The following is a 16,266-nucleotide window of genomic DNA, read 5'->3' on the forward strand; positions in this document are numbered from 1 at the left end:
GAGGTGTGTAAAAAATGAATGAAAAATGAGTTGATTTGGTTAGTTAAATAATTAATTGAAGTTTGTTAAAAAATGAAAGAAAAATAGTTGTAAAAAAAATGGTTTTGGTCCCTAGAGGTGTTGAACCCACGCCCTTGTGTTTACCAGCCAAAACACTTGCCAACCCAGCTGCGCGCGCAGCTTGTTATTATAACAACTTCGTTTAATTATATTTGAAAACTGATATTTGAAAATTATAAACAGAAAATGGCGCCAAGAACACCATCCCCATTTGATTTTGAAAATTCTTGAAACTGAACCAAATTGATCAAGTGAAGGGTCTATCTTGCTCGGTTTTGGACGAGGAACATGATGATAGCATTTAATTTCATTTATTTTCACTCTAAGACTATCAATTTTCTGATGAACACGAAGAACCCTAGAACTGAAATTCAATGTGAAATCGTGTATGATTATGTTATGATGCAATTGATTGAGGGTTAATGATCCTCATAGGTGCAGAAACAAGATGGTATGCTCATATTTCATTTATGATGCGTGCAAGTATGAGTTTGAAGTTCAAGTGCACTTACCTCAAAAACGGCCAAACTGAGAATTGGATTTTGATCTGGAGATGTTACAGATGCTTTGTATCAATCTGAATAGCTTCAATGATGATTATGGAAGGTGTCTGGATGCTTGGAACCATATGAATTCATCTGTGCTAAGCTGTGGTACCCGAACTGCATAACCTTGGAGTGTGAATCGAATCTGAAGATTATGAGGTTACAGATCATATGTGAGTGTTTGGATAGTTCATATGTGATATATGTGAGGTGTTAGAAGTGTTATTTTGGACAGAAATGATCTTGAATGGATTTTGGCATGATAAGGCTTAGATTATGCATATTTGAGAAGTGAGGTAGTGATTTTGAGTTTGAGATGTTTTTAGAGTGTGTGAGTGGATCAAACACATCCCATATGATGTTTGGGGTTTGTGGGAAGCATCACTTTGGTCAGAAATTCAAAGGTTTAGAGGTTGAGCATTTTACCTCTTTGAAACTTAAGAAACTTGCATTCTAAGAAAGAAAGAGAAAGCCTATAATTTGTGTGACTTTGGTGTGATTTTGAATGGAGTTTGGACCTCTATTTATAGGCCAAAGAGTCTGCACTCAGAGCTTTGCAACTTGCTTCAAAGTTTGATGATTTGGCTTAAGGGATAGAAAGGAATCTTTCACATTTAATGCAATGGTTAAAAGTAACTAAACCATGGTTATTTTGGCCAAGCTTCTTATCTCTTTCCTATCTGATCTTAAACCAGAAAATATCATTCAATCATTGCTTTGGTGTGTCATTACTTGCATTATTTGGCAAATTGGTTCATAACTTTGCAAAAATGGCTTGAAATTTCAAGTGAAAATGGTCACTAATGTCAAAATTCAAAACCATAGCTACACTCCATATTTTTTCATGCTCTTGGACATTTTGGAAAGATCATATTACATACTTCAAAACCCTAGTTGAAAGTTTCTTCAAGATCTTTAAGGAAGTGGGTGAAAAAGATCCATGAACTTTGAGAAAAATGAGGTTTTAAGTGAAATTTTCATAAGATGCCAACTTTGAAGCTCCATATCTCTTAAATGGTTGATCTTATGGAAAAAAATTATATGTGACAAAGTTGTTCATTGGATCAAAATCTACAACTTTCATGTTGGAAGTTTTTTTCAGTTTGTAAGTGAAATTTTGAGAAATTCCCTCCCAAAGTTTGGAAAAAACCATGAAAAACACTTAGAAAAATTTTCTAAGTATGAAAGTCAAACTTTTGACTTTTTGATTCTTGATTGATTTTCTTGATTTTTCTTGATCAAATGACTTCATATATCATATATTGATGATTTAAAACTTCAAAAGTCATGGTTGACCAAAATTCCCCAAAAGTCAATGGTGATCTTGTATAGTTGACTTTTTCAGTCGAATCGCGTTTCTGGAGATTTCAAATGAAACAGGCTATCCTCACCAAATGAGTGGTATGAATGGATCATATTGAAGCATTAGAGGATATTGAGCCATGGTTTGAGTTGTGGCACCATGCCTTGATTAAAAAGTCAGTTATTCAGTGAATTAGGTCAAAACCCTAATTGTCGACCTGATGAAATTGATGACTGTGGACCTTGAATTGAGATGCAATTCCCATGGGATATTGTCATAGGGATTATTTGAGGATGATTGAAACCTTTGATTGACTTCCTGGGGATTTTTAGGGTTTCCCAAATGTGATCCCTGATTTCAGTCCCTGATAGTTCAAAACCCTGATCTGAGGATTTGTCTGATCAATCTTTGTGTAGGAGATGTTATGAGCCAATGGATTAGGTCAAAATGATGCACTTGAGGTCTTGATATCATGTCCCAAGCCATTAGGTCAAATTCTGAGCAAAAGTCAGGAGTGTGCTGTCTTCAGTCAAAACCCTAATTCAGTCGACTCAAAGCTGTTGAGCTTGTTGAAATGAATCTCTGAGGACCAAATGTTGATTATTGATGAAGATGATTCATTTGAGATGAAGGGAGAACAAAACCCTAATTGAGTGTTATTTGCACTGATGAGTGATTTCCTGATTAAATCCTGCTGAGTCACAAGTAGCAAACACAAGCTATGCAATTTGTTAGAGATGCAAATGATGCATATGCAAATGATATGAGGTGGTATCTTAGGTCAAAAATTGGGGTATGACAGATGCCCCTATTTAAGTTTCTTCAACCTGAGACATGAAGATTGAAAATCTTCGTTTTGATAGGGTGGAAGAGACTTAAATATCAGAAGACGCAAATTTTGGACCTAAGATACCAAAATTGCGAATGATGCAAGGATATCTTTACCGAGGGAATATCAAAACTGACTCCGCTGGGGAAAAGAGATCGGGAAGGATGTCTCAATCCGTTTTTAGGAAGAGAATCCGTTTTTTCTCTTTGGGAAAGCAAGTGTATGCTTCGCCTGGGAATGATAGCTTTGTAAGAAGAAGCTTACCTATTGACATTATCGACTATCAGCTTGGGGATAGACTTGTTTAATAATGCGAAGGTGAAAGGTATGATACTGTATTACCGACTACCAGCGTTGTGATAGACTTGACAAGGTAAAAAAGTTTCAAAGGTTCAGTTAATATTATCGACTATCAGCATTGGGATAGACATGTTTAATAATATAACCAGAACAAAAGATTACCGACTACCAGCCTTGTGATAGTGGTTTTGAAGACATGATCAATTATCAGCCGAGTGATAAAATGATTTTGGAGACTTTGCTAGGGAAATTACTGGTTATTCAGCCTTGTGAACAGTAATAAGGCCCTGATTGTCACATGGTCTTCATGATTGATTTCCTAGAGAGGAAAAGTCTTTTGGAAGAGACATAAGCTGCTCAGATGAGGCTATTTCTTATTGTCTGTTTTTCACGACTCTATTTAAGGAATCGGAATTTGAATCTCTGGTAAAGACAGGATTCTAACCAAGAATGAATTGGAAATAGACAGTCAAACAAGACTTTGTACCCATGAGGAATGAACTCAACTGGGTATTTTCTCCTTTGTTTTGAGAGGAGAAACTAAAGCAACCTTCTTCCACGAGGAATGATCTCAGTGGGGAACTGGAGAAAGAATATGTTTTTTTTTTTTTTTTTTGCTTATGGGTGACGACCTACTGGAGAGATAACACGCCCATACCTATTTCTTTTTTTTCTTCTCTTTTTTCTTCTTCTTTTTTTTCCTTTTTTCTCTTTTTCTTTTTTTTTTGGGATAGATATATCCTGAACAAGTGATTTCGAAGCAAACATGAAAAATGCAAGAATGCATAAATGATGCAAATACGTATGAATGATGAATGTCATGAATGTAGCATGAATGCTGACGATACTGACAGATAATGAAGTATATACTGGAGATGGACCAGCGTCGCAATACAACCAGATACTTGGCAAATGTTTTTCAACATGGTGTAGATAAACACGAGTGATGAATGGTGCTGCATGTTTTAAACTTCTCTGGGGAAGATGAGCATCTTTTCTCATTGAGATGAAAGAACTTCTTCACTGGAGATGGAAAATCTTCTTCACTGGGGATAAAAGACCTTCTTCACTGGGGATAGAAGAGCTTCTTCACTGTGGATAAAGGACCTTTTCCTATCATAATCTTTGATTCATCCTATGGAGATAGCTGTTGATGTTCCTTCTGTTGTTCACAACTTAAAGGAAAATTTCGCTTTTATTTTGAAAAAGAAAAGTAAATTCATTTAAAACTTTTTTTTTATTATTTTTTTTCAAAAGTGAATAACACAACTAAAGCGTCATTTTGCAAGCTAAAAGAAATTATAGATTGCAAACAAATGGGCACAAGGCTCAAATTTATTTAATAGGATGGAAATCAGCTAAAGGCGTGATTCCATGGAATATTTACAAAAGTTGGAAATGGTAATTATGCGGAAAAGGCTACATTGAAAGCAATAACCACTATTCCCCCCAACAACTTTGAGTTCCAACTGTATTTGTTGCTTCAGATTGGCGATGGCTTGATTGAAGATCCTTTGATGAAGTACAGACTCTTCAGGTGACGAAGTATAGACTAATGCAGTTACTTTGTCATAAATCCCTAATTTTTGCCTAGATTGCCCTTTCAGGTTTTCAATCTACCAGGATGAATTTTTTCTGTTTATTGTCTCTAATTTTTGCCTGGACCGCCCTTTCGGGTTTTCAGTCCACCGAGACGCTCATTTTTGCCTAAGTCGCCCTTTGCGGGTTTTCGACTTACCGAGCTGTTCTTTTGTATTTTTTAGACAAAGTATTTCTTGACTGCATCAGCATTCACAGGATGTGGGAGTTCATCACCATCCATGGTTGCAAGAGTCATGGCGCCGCCAGAAAATGTTCTTTTGACAACATACGGGCCTTCGTAATTAGGAGACCATTTGCCCCTAGAATCTGGTTGAAAAGACAAGATCTTTTTAAGCACGAGGTCGCCTTCTCGAAATTCACGAGGTCGAACCTTTTTGTTGAAAGCTTGTTTCATCCTTGCTTGGTATAACTGTCCATGGCATAGAGCAGTCATACGTTTTTCTTCGATTAAGTTCAACTGATCGTATCTGCTTTGACACCATTCAGCCTCTGATAACTTAGTCTCCATGAGGACTCTCATTGATGGGATTTCCACTTCTACGGGGAGCACAGCTTCCATGCCGTATACTAGAGAAAAGGGAGTTGCCCCTGTTGAAGTACGCACTGAAGTACGGTACCCATGTAAAGCAAATGGCAGCATTTCATGCCAGTCTTTGTAAGTGACGACCATTTTCTGGACGATCTTCTTAATGTTCTTGTTAGCAGCTTCAACCGCGCCGTTCATTTTTGGTCTGTAAGGAGAAGAGTTATGATGCTCAATCTTGAATTCCTCACACAATTCTTTCATCATCTTGTTATTCAGGTTTGAACCATTGTCAGTAATGATCTTGCTGGGAATACCATATCGGCAAATGATGTTATTCTTGATAAACCTCACAACCACTTGTCTTGTAACATTGGCGTAAGATGCTGCTTCGACCCATTTGGTGAAGTAATCAATTGCTACTAAGATGAAACGATGACCGTTTGAAGCTTTCGGTTCGATCATTCCAATCATGTCGATACCCCACATGGAAAAAGGCCACGGAGATGAAAGAACGTTGAGTAGAGTCGGTGGCACATGGATCTTATCTGCGTAGATCTGGCACTTGTGACATCTCTTCACGTGTTTGTAACAGTCTGATTCCATTGTCAACCAATAGTATCCTGCTCTTAAGATCTTTTTGGACATTGCATGCCCATTTGAATGAGTTCCAAAGGACCCTTCATGCACTTCATGCATTAACATATCTGCTTCGTGTCTATCCACGCATCTGAGCAAAACCATGTCGAAATTTCTTTTGTATAGCACATCTCCGTTCAGGAAGAAACTGCCAGAAAGCCTCCTTAGAGTTTTCTTATCTTTGTTTGATGCCCCAAGCGGGTACTCTTGAGTTTGAAGGAAGCGTTTGATGTCGTGGAACCACGGTTTATCATCGATGACTGCTTCAGTTGCAAATACATAGGCGGGCCTTTCAAGGCGCGTAATTCTGACTTTAGGCACATCATTCCAGTGACTGACTTTGAACATGGAAGATAGAGTAGCCAAGGCGTCTGCCATTCGATTCTGATCTCGGGGTATATGATGCAATTCAACCTTGTTGAAGAAAGTCAACAGACGTCTTGCATAATCTCTGTAAGGAATCAAGCCAGGGTGGACAGTTTCCCATTTGTCTTTGATTTGGTTGATCACGAGGGCTGAATCTCCATATATGTCCAGGATCTTGATCCTTAAGTCAATGGCTTCTTCGAGACCCATGATACAAGCTTCGTATTCTGCGATGTTGTTGGTACAATCAAATAGTAATCTGGCGGAAAACGGGATATGAGTACCCTTGGGAGTGATGATGATTGCCCCAATTCCATTGCCAAAAGCGTTTACTGCTCCATCAAAAATTAGGCCCCATCTTGATCCAGGATCAGGACCTTCTTCAGGTAATGGTTCGTCACAATCTTTCATTTTCAAGTACAAGACATCTTCATCAGGAAAGTCAAACTTGAGAGATTGATATTCATTAATTGGTTGATGCGCCAAGTGATCGGCGAGAATGCTTCCTTTGACCGCTTTTTGAGCACGGTATTCAATGTCATATTCGGATAACAGCATTTGCCATCGGGCAATCCTTCCTGTTAAGGCAGGCTTTTCAAAGACATACTTGATTGGATCCATTTTGGAGATTAACCAAGTAGTATTGTTGATCATGTACTGGCGGAGACGTTTTGAAGCCCAAGCCAAAGCACAACATGTTTTTTCGAGCATGGAGTAACGAGACTCACAGTCTGTGAATTTCTTACTCAAGTAATAGATGGCATGTTCTTTCTTACCGGTTTCATCTTGTTGTCCAAGCATACAACCCATGGATTCTTCTAACACGGTAAGGTACATGATTAACGGTCTTCCTTCAACTGGAGGAATCAATATCGGTGGTTCTAACAGGTATTCCTTGATACTGTCAAACGCTTTTTGGCAATCTTCAGTCCATACAACCCCTTGATCTTTGCGGAGAAGCTTGAAAATTGGCCCACAAGTAGCAGTCATTTGAGAGATAAATCTGGAGATATAGTTCAATCGTCCGAGAAATCCTCTTACTTGCTTTTCAGTTTTTGGTGCAGGCATCTCTTGAATAGCTCTGACTTTGTCGGGATCTACTTCAATACCTCTTTGGCTGACAATGAAACCCAAGAGTTTTCCAGATCTAACCCCAAAAGTACATTTGTTAGGATTCAAGCGAAGCTGATATTTCCTTAGTCGTTGAAACAACTTCAAAAGGTATTCAATATGTTCTTCTTCTGTGCTGGACTTGGCTATCATGTCGTCCACATAAACTTCTATTTCTTTATGCATCATGTCATGGAAGAGAGTAGTCATTGCCCTTTGGTAAGTTGCGCCTGCATTCTTCAATCCAAACGGCATCACTTTGTAGCAAAATGTACCCCATGGGGTGATGAAAGATGTCTTCTCCATGTCTTCAGGAGCCATCTTGATCTGATTATAACCGGAGAACCCGTCCATGAAGGAAAAGACGTTGAACTTAGCAGTGTTATCAACCAGCATGTCAATATGTGGTAATGGAAAGTCATCTTTTGGACTGGCTTTGTTCAAATCACGGTAGTCAACACACATTCTAACTTTACCATCTTTCTTCGGAACTGGCACTATTTTGGCCAACCATTGAGGATACTCAGAGGTGACTAGAAAACCTGCGTCGAGTTGCTTTTGAACTTCTGTTTTGATCTTGTTAGCCATATCAGGGTGAGTCCTTCGCAATTTTTGCTTAACTGGCGGACATTCTGGCTTCAATGGCAAGTAATGCTGAACAATATTGGTATCCAACCCAGGCATGTCTTGGTAGGACCAGGCAAACACGTCAACATATTCTTTGAGAAGGTCTGTCAACTTACTCTTGATATCAGCATCAAGCAGCGATCCAATGGTCACTTCTTTTTTGTCTTCTTCAGAACCCAAGTTGATCTTTTCTAAAGGCTCTTTGTGAGGCAGAATGGCTCTTTCCTCGTGCTTAAGTAATCGAGAGATCTCGTCCGGGATCTCCTCTTCTTCCTCTTCCTCGGCTTCGAACACAGGAAACTCAAAGTTGGGAGAGGGCATAGGGTTATTGCATTCAATGGGTTTATCAATAGTAAATCTGCACATGTGATTATTTATTTCAGAAAATTTATGAATGCAGGAGTGTATGCAGATTTTTTTTTGAAAAGTTTTTTTTTTTTATTTTATTATTATTTTTTTATTTTGGTTTTTTAGGATTACCATTTCCAGAAAAATGCAAAAATAAAACATATAATGTAGGGAATTCAAAATGACACTTTATTTATGATTCATTTTTGAAACAAAGCCCTAAACACAAACTCATTTGCCTTGGGCAGGACAAAGAGGGAAACTTTTAAAAACAAAGCCCTATACACAAAGTTATTTGGGCGGAACATTTAAAAGCAAAGCCCTATAAAACATCTCTCTGCTTTGGGCAAGGCAGGAGGTCAAAATAACAGCGAAGTGATTACTTTGAGCGGCGAACAACATTTGGAACGTCAACAGCCTTCCAGTAGCAACGAACTCCTCTGTGTATTATGTATTCAGGAAAATTCTCCTCAGAATTATCTTCAGTATTGACATTGACCGCTGGTCGAGCAGGATTTGAAGGTCCTGGTTTGTCAACCTTGTTCTTTGTAGAGTTGAAACGGTCTTCTTCTACTTCTTGAAGAGCATAAGACGAATCACAATCTTCAGAATTTTCAGGATGTATTTCCCAGTCTCCAGGATGAAGAGACTCATTGTCAGCGACACTTTCTGAGTCAGTTGCGGGACCATCTTCCCCTTCATCTTCAAAAATGGCATTTATGTGATAATAACCATCTTCAGGATTATAAACCTTGGCAGATGCATTGAATCCGAAATCTTCAGTAATTTCAGGCTGCTGAGAAAATTGACAGGGCTGATAAGCCTCTTCTGGTTGACTGTTATATTCAAAGGATTCTCCCCATCCAGTTGGTTGGATATCCTCAATCGCAATCTTGTAACTTTCAGGTGCAGTATATTTCACCATGTAATCAAATTTTCCACTTGGTTGTCCCAAGGTGTCCCAGATTTCTGCAGGAACAGGCTCAGTTTCTTCGCCATTGGATTTCTCTAAAGGAGGATATGGTTCTTCCTGAGATATGTATCCCGAGTCATTGAGATAACATTTCCATTCTTCTTCAGGATCAGGTAGACCTTCTTCGATGCATTCTTCGATAAGGACATTAACCTCTTGAGGAATTGGGTTAAGGAATCCTCCACTAATGAATGTTTCTTTGATCGGACGAAGGGTTTCATCCTTCTTGGTGCAGTTTGAGAATGTCGGTGAACATCCGAGTCCTGCTCTAGTTTCATTCTTGGTAGGGATCACAACTTGCCCCCAGCCAGTGGTAGTTCCATCTTTCAACACTTTTACTGCCTCTTTGTAAGAAGAGATTGATGCTTTCTTTTTGAAAGACTCATCTTCTAAAGAGAGACCTTGGAACTGAGTTCCTTCCACATCATCAGCACCAATGAAAGAGAAATTGGATAAATGACTCACCATTAAGGCTTGCTCCCCACTTATTGTTACCAATTTTCCATTTGTTACAAATTTTAACTTCTGATGGAGCGTAGAAGTTACTGCCCCTGCTTCATGGATCCATGGTCGTCCTAACAGACAGCTATAAGCAGCTTGAATGTCCATGACCTGGAAGATGATTTGAAATGTATGCGGACCAATTGTCATGGGAAGGTTGACTTCACCGATAACAGATTTTCGCGATCCATCAAATGCTTTGACTACTACACCACTGAATTTCATAGGCATTCCTTGGTAAGACAAACGAGCAAGGGTCGTCTTTGGCATCACATTCAAGGAAGATCCGGTGTCTACCAACACATTGGACAAAGAGTCTGACTGACAGTTCATAGAAATGTGCAAAGCAAGATTGTGATTTCTGCCCTCCTCGGGGAGTTCTTCATCACAGAAGCTTAAATTGTTGCAAGCTGTTATGTTAGCTATTATTCCATCAAAGTGATCAACAGTCACATCATGGTCTACAAAAGCTTGATCTAAGACCTTCATCAGGGCTTCCCTGTGGGCTTCTGAGTTTAACAGCAATGAAAGTATTGAGATCTTTGAAGGAGTCTGCATAAGCTGATCCACAATCTTGTATTCACTTCTTTTGATAAGCTTCAAAATTTCGTCAAAGTCAGAATTGACATTGGTTCCACTGGACTGACCAACATCAGTGTTTGTATTACTGACAGGAGTTTCCACAGGATTTCCCACTGGAACATTAACAGGATTTTGTTCGGTCACAGGAGCAACAGGTTGCTTTGAAGGTAGTGGAGTATACACACGTCCACTTCTTGTTACTCGACTCACATCAGCGATGTTCACGACAGGTGAAAGAGTTGGTAAAGGAACTTCTTGTCCATCCTTTATCATTGTTGCATTGTAGTTGTATGGAACTGCCTTGTCAGAGTCATAAGGAACAGGTCCAGGTAGACAAATGATCAAAGGAGCAATAGGAACCCTTGGCTTGTTGTAAGTAACTTCCATGCGCTCAGGCATGTTGAAATGAGGAACGATGACGTTAACTGTAGGCATTTCCGAGTTGATATCTGAGACTAAAAGCTCATGCGGATAACATCCTATCATGTTAACTTCATTTTCATCCCTATTTCGGTAGATCTGAAGAGTACCATTATCCAACAGAACTTGGAGATCTCTTCTCACAATTGAACATCCGTGAGGATCTACACAACATATTCTGCAGGAACCGTATTGATGCTGGCGAAAATTTGGCCCCCGACAAAGAGTAGCGTGCATTTGTACCAAATCTGCTCTTGAGTAATTGATATTATAGACCCGGTATGGACCAGGACATCCATATACCATGTTTACAACATGCCCTCCATGATTGGGCAGCGGATTTGCTTGCACATTTGGATTCAAATTTCTGAAAGAGAGAAGATTAGATCTAACCAACCTCTGGACTTCATATTTCAAGGCTATGCAATGCTCAAGATCATGGCCAGGTGCTCCTTGATGATATGGGCATGATACCTCAGCTTTGTACCACCATGGGAGTCTCTCAGGTACTGGTGGTGGTGCTCTAGTTTGAACGAGACCTTTTTCAATCAAAGCAGGGTACAATTCTGTATAGGTCATTGGAATCGGATCAAACTGTGGAGCTCTTTGCACACGATTCTGATTATTGTTCAGCTGCTGAGCCTGTGGTCGAGGCTGTTGTTGCTGAAATTGCGGGGTAAATCCCGGATTCGGCGTTGTATTAACGACTGGCGCAATAGCAGCAATCTGTCGTTGTCGATTGACGTTTCCTCTTGGCTTCCCTTGGGATACCATGTCAACACTTTGTTCTTTCTTCTTTGGGAAACCACTTCCGAACTTTTTGGTTCCACTCGAAGATCCACTTTCTTTAGTCAGACGTCCGGTTCGGACTCCTTCTTCTAGACGCATCCCCATGTTTACCATTTCGGTGAAATCACTTGGAGCACTAGCAATCATGCGTTCATAATAAAACGGACTGAGAGTATTCAAGAAGATCTTTGTCATCTCTTTTTCTTTTAATGGTGGATTAATCTGAGCAGCAGTTTCTCTCCATCGTTGGGCATACTCTTTGAAAGCTTCATGGTCTTTCTGAGCCATGGATCGGAGCTGATCTCTGTCTGGAGCCATATCCGAGTTATACTTGTATTGTCGGACAAAGGCCTCACCTAGGTCATTGAAAGTCCGAATATTAGTGCTATCCAAGCCTGTGTACCACTTCAGTGCGGAACCAGTCAAACTGTCTTGAAAGTAATGGATAAGCAACTGATGATTATCTGCATAAGTAGACATCTTTCTGGCATACATCACGAGATGACTTTGTGGACAAGAACTTCCTTTATACTTCTCAAAGTCAGGGACCTTGAACTTAGCCGGTATTTGTACACTGGGAACTAAGCATAGCTCCTGGGCATTCTTTCCAAACAAATCTTTTCCACGGATAGCTTTGACTTCCAATTGAATCTTGTTGAACTGTTCTTGGAGATCTTCCACAAGATTACGCGGATTTGTGCTATCACCTTGATCATGATAAATCTCATTGCCTTCATAAGGAACAGTGTGAACCGTAGGGGTCGGAACTGTCATAGTGGGTTGAGAAAGTGCCATAGTGATTTGGGAAAAAGTTACCCCTGAATGTGGAATAAATGCTGAACCTTGTGCAGCAGGCGCTTCAGTTGTAGCTGTTTGAACCCCAGAGAAATTATGGCGGAAACCTGTACCAAAACTGAAAGGCGGGCCCCAACCTTCTGGCATAGAGAAAGATGGAATGTTGAATGCAACTGTAGAAACTGGAGTAGTGACTTCAGATGTTACCGTTGCTTGACTGTTAGGTGGCGGCGGCTGATTCTGTGCGGCCATTAAGGAGTCAACCAGAGTAGTGAGACTTTCCAACTTTTCCTGAAGAGTGGTCACTGTACCACGAAGCTCAATATTCTCTTGTTCAGAGTGTTCCATTACTCTTCTTCTGCTTGAACGAGTATTGTATCTGTGATCTGATTGCGAGCGCGGTCGAGAAACTTTGAGACGCGACAGCTTGACGATCTAATGGAGAAAGATCCAAAAGATGAGACTCTATACAACAGACTCGATATGCAGAATGATGTATGCAAAAAGAAATTTATGATTTTTCCAAACATTTTAAAGATTATTTCCTTGCAAACATTGGAACACAAACAATTCTTTTATTCATTCATTTCATTTTTTTTTTGCAATAATGGGAAATGTTACAACATTGGAGCGTAGCTCCTTACAAAAGCAAATGATAAATGAAAATCTAAACAAATCCTAAACATCTTCATCAGATGAAGAACCAAATGCATTGTGCAGCTTGAGCTTCATGATTTCTTTCCCATAGTAAGCTTTCAATTCGGCCTTTTCAGCTCTCAGTTTGTCGACAACATTCTTCCAATCATCAGGAGTCGGAGCGTTGCTTGTCGAGGCTTCAAGATTCTTCTTGCTTTCTTTGATGTATCTTCTGATTGCGGCATCTTTCCGACGAATCTTCTCATCTTTGCTCATGAGCCATCCATCTTGATAATAGAGAGTTTCTTCGTGATCTTTCACTCTTTTCTTCAACTTTCTATTTTCCTCATCAGTTTTACGAAACTTTTCTTCCCAAGCGTCTTTTTCTAACCTCATCTTGGCTAAAATCTCTTGGTATTCTTCCGTAGTGTCAATGGGAATGTTGGGTAGTTGAGACACCACAGGGAACATGGGTTTTTCATAATCATAAGGCATTTGAAACTCCTTTGCTCTTTTCTTTACCCAGCAGGTATAGGCGTTTGTAGCAATGCAGTTTCTTTCCCCACCTTTTTCTTTTCTTCGGACGTCGTACCAAGCTCTTACCATTCTTGTCTTCAACCTTTGAGGATCTTCCCCTTCTCGGTAAAAGTAGCATTCCACTGCGAGACCAATGGGTTTAGCTGAATTTGCATACCCGAGTTGTCGTCGGGCTAGGACCGGATTATAGTTAATTCCTCCTTGTGTGCCAATGAGAGGTACGTTGGCGAACTCTCCACAACTATCAATGGTTTCTGTACCACAGCGAGCCAAGGTATACCAATGAATATCATTATTAGCAAGAGACATAAGTCTTCGAGGCCAACGTAAGCCTTCTCGGTTTTCCGTGAAAATAGGGGACTTAGGTAAGTGTGAAACAATCCATTTGTACAAAAGAGGTGCACAACATACAATGATTCCACCACCTTGGCGATTCCTATGATGGATAGAGAAATACGTGTCACCAATCAAAGTCGGAACAGGATTTCCAATCAGAAAGATCTTTATGGCATTGATATCAACAAAGTCGTTGACATTGGGAAACAGAACCAACCCATAAATGAGCAAGGCTAATACAGCTTCAAAAGCTATCATGCTACCAGTGTCAATGAAATCAAAGGCTTTCTTTATTAGAAACTGCGAAGTCAAACCCGGAAAATTTCCTTTGGTAGTCCAATTACTTTCTATTTCAGATTTCTTCAAGTGGATACTTGCTGCAATGACTGGTGACTTAGGAATGGCTTCCAAACCATTGAAAGGTATTTTGTCATACACAGGAATACCCAAAAGATCGGCGTATTCTTCCAAGGTTGGTACCAACTGATAGTCTGGAAAGGTAAAACACCGGTAGACGGGATCATAAAACTGAACCAGAGTTTTGAGAAGTCCTTCATCAACATGAGTGTTCAAGATAGGCAAAAGCTTTCCATGGCTTTTCCTAAAATCAGAAGGATTTTGTACAGAAGATGCTAACTCTTTCAGCCTTTCCACATTAGGCATTTTGAAATCATACTTTTTGGTATGCCTTTTTACCCACTCCATAACTTAATCCTATAATGTTTGCAAAGAAAATTCTCTAAATTTTTTTTTGGAAAAATCATGTTTTTATGGAAAAAGATGGGTTTTTTAATGAATGTATGAATGCATGGATGCATGGATGCCACATATTCAAACATGGTAAAGCAAACATGGTAGTTCAAACATGGTAACGCAAACATGGTACTACAAACATGGTAATTCAAACATAGTACACATAGGTTCAAAGGTCCAGCGTCACGAGCATGAGGTCAGAGAACTAAACATGGGATAGTACTAGGGTTTATCACCTGCAAAACATGTTCTACTGATACGTCAGAGTCTACATTTTTCTTTCGGATATTACCGGCTTGCACAACTGAACTTGTGAGCTAGAAATATTCTCAAGAAAAACTCGTCTGAGTGTGGTTCTCCGCATGACAACTATCCAAGTCTTCACCTGGATCGTTTCTGCACCACGTCCTAATAAGGCCAGGATGGGTTGGGGTTCTACAGCCAACTCAGCTTCTACAGTTCAATGAAAGCAATAATGTCTTCGCAACTGAACTTGCTAAACATATACTACAAACAAGGAACCTCCACTGAGCGGAAGGATTCTCATGCTGACTTTTTAAGGACTGAACTCCTTGTATGCCATACATGACTATACCCTCCACCTAATTCTTATGTGTACTTAATCCGGGTTAGGATTTGTCCATAATGTATCACTTGTAACAGAATCACACAAGTAACAGAACCAAGGAACCACACATGTAACAAGAATAAAATAAAAACAAAACAAATAGAAATAACCCTTTCTTTGGAAACAATAAAAAGATGGTTCCCCAGTGGAGTCGCCATTTTTCTGTCGCGGGCGAAAAATCGTTTTGTTTCCTCTTTTTGTGGGATGAGACACCTGATGCCTTCTTTGGGCTCGAGTGCTCAAAAAATGATTTTTCTTTGTACGGACCAAACTTTTTATTGTTTCCAAAGTAGGAAAAGGAAAAAAGCTGCAATAACCTAAAAAGTGGGGAGAGATCTTGGGTAAGAGGGTTGGTTATACGAAGGGAAGGTATTAGCACCCAACGTATCTATAGTACTCTATAGGTTTCTTTGTTTTGTTTATTCCATTCTTGTTGTGGTGGAGGTTCTTGTGAAATAGGTGGGACCTAAGGTGTTTGTTTGATTATGCTCGCAAAGATCATCGCGATCCTCTGCATACATATCCCTTAGAGGGAATCAGAGCATCTGTAGCTCGGGGTCTACGGGTGCTAAGGTTTGAATGGTTTTTTTTGTTTTGTTTTGCTCGCCAAGGATCGACCTTGTGCCTACGTATTCTCAAAGGGATGTTGAGAAAGTCAGAGCAATCGTAGTTCCCACTTATGCTAGTGGAAGCAAAGGAAAATAGACAAATGTCGTCTAAATGCTAGATGTATCTAATCTATATCATCACATACATCTGTTTGTTTTTGTTTGAAAATCTTTTCATTATAAGCCCGGGGCCATGCCACTTAGGGTGCTTAGAATGATAAAGATGTTTTTGTTTGTTTAACCAGCCTTGTGGCAAAAGTTTCAATGAAGTCAGCCTTGTGACAAAAACTTTGATTAATCAGCCAGCCTTGTGGCAAAAGTTTCAATGAAGTCAGCCTTGTGACAAAAACTTTGATTAATCAGCCAGTACGGTGGTAAAACAGTTTGATTGATTAGCCAGCCTTGTGGCAAAAAAGTTTGATTGATTGATTGATTGTTTGTGATGATATATAAGAG

Source organism: Vicia villosa, linkage group LG5, assembly GCF_029867415.1.
Source record: "Vicia villosa cultivar HV-30 ecotype Madison, WI linkage group LG5, Vvil1.0, whole genome shotgun sequence".
NCBI classification, from domain to species: Eukaryota; Viridiplantae; Streptophyta; class Magnoliopsida; order Fabales; family Fabaceae; genus Vicia; species Vicia villosa.